This window comes from Meleagris gallopavo, unplaced genomic scaffold (genome assembly GCF_000146605.3).
Source record: "Meleagris gallopavo isolate NT-WF06-2002-E0010 breed Aviagen turkey brand Nicholas breeding stock unplaced genomic scaffold, Turkey_5.1 ChrUn_random_7180001927722, whole genome shotgun sequence".
Lineage (NCBI taxonomy): Eukaryota > Metazoa > Chordata > Aves > Galliformes > Phasianidae > Meleagris > Meleagris gallopavo.
Genome location: NW_011189935.1, coordinates 1 through 751, shown reverse-complemented (window position 1 = coordinate 751; position 751 = coordinate 1). Strand labels below are relative to the sequence as shown.

At 62.5% G+C, this 751-nt stretch overlaps 1 long non-coding RNA gene across 1 annotated transcript; it reads right to left on the bottom strand.

Moving 5' to 3' along the window:
• Positions 1–119: 119 nt before the first annotated feature.
• On the bottom strand, positions 120–537 carry LOC104916670. Its single transcript, XR_796635.2, has 3 exons — positions 402–537; positions 257–310; positions 120–183 (listed from the first exon to the last, which is right to left on the bottom strand). It is a non-coding gene; the product is annotated as an uncharacterized LOC104916670 (long non-coding RNA).
• Positions 538–751: the final 214 nt, after the last annotated feature.

Sequence of the window (751 nt, the reverse complement as noted above, 5' to 3'; positions counted from 1 at the left end):
GTGACGCGGCTGCCCTGCAGAAGGACAGACAAGAGGGCTTTATTCAGTGCTCCCAGCGCATGGGATGGAGCACGGAGTGGGCGGCAGCACCCAGGTAGCTGCCAGGGTAAAGGGCTGTGGGTCACCTACCAGCTCTCCCTTCTCGCCTGGATCCCCTGGAGGTCCCTTTGGGCCTTCCCTGCCCTACAGGAGAGAAACATGGTGCTGAGCAGGGGCACACAGGGACACCTTCCTGGGACAGCCTGGGGACACTCACCGGCCGCCCGGCCTCACCAACGGTCCCCACCATCCCCTTGTAGCCAGTAGGACCCTGCAAAGAGAACAGGGGGTGATTCCTCCTATCCCAGCCCCACCAGAGGGACCCCATTTGGGGGTGCCCCCCGTGTCCCACCAGCGCTTACCGTCTCGCCTTTGGGTCCTGCCATCCCTGGATACCCCCGCTGGCCCTGCGGCCCCTAAGGAAGGAAGCAGAGCCACTGAGTTTGGGGACCGACCTGGCAGTGCCCGGGGGTGGGGGGGTGCCCACAATTAAAGCAAAAGCTGACACTGCAAATCAGCCACTTTTGCCATCGCAAAGCGTCCAGCTCCTGATCCCAGCAGGCCCCTTTCCAGCTGTCGGTTCAATAACAGCAACAGCCCCAGATGGGCACTGCTTCCCCCACGGAGGGGTTCTGCCCCTTCCTGCCCCGTCGGGCTCAGCCCGGTAATTGCTCTGCATCTTCAAAGCGTTCGGTGATCTCACACAGCTTAA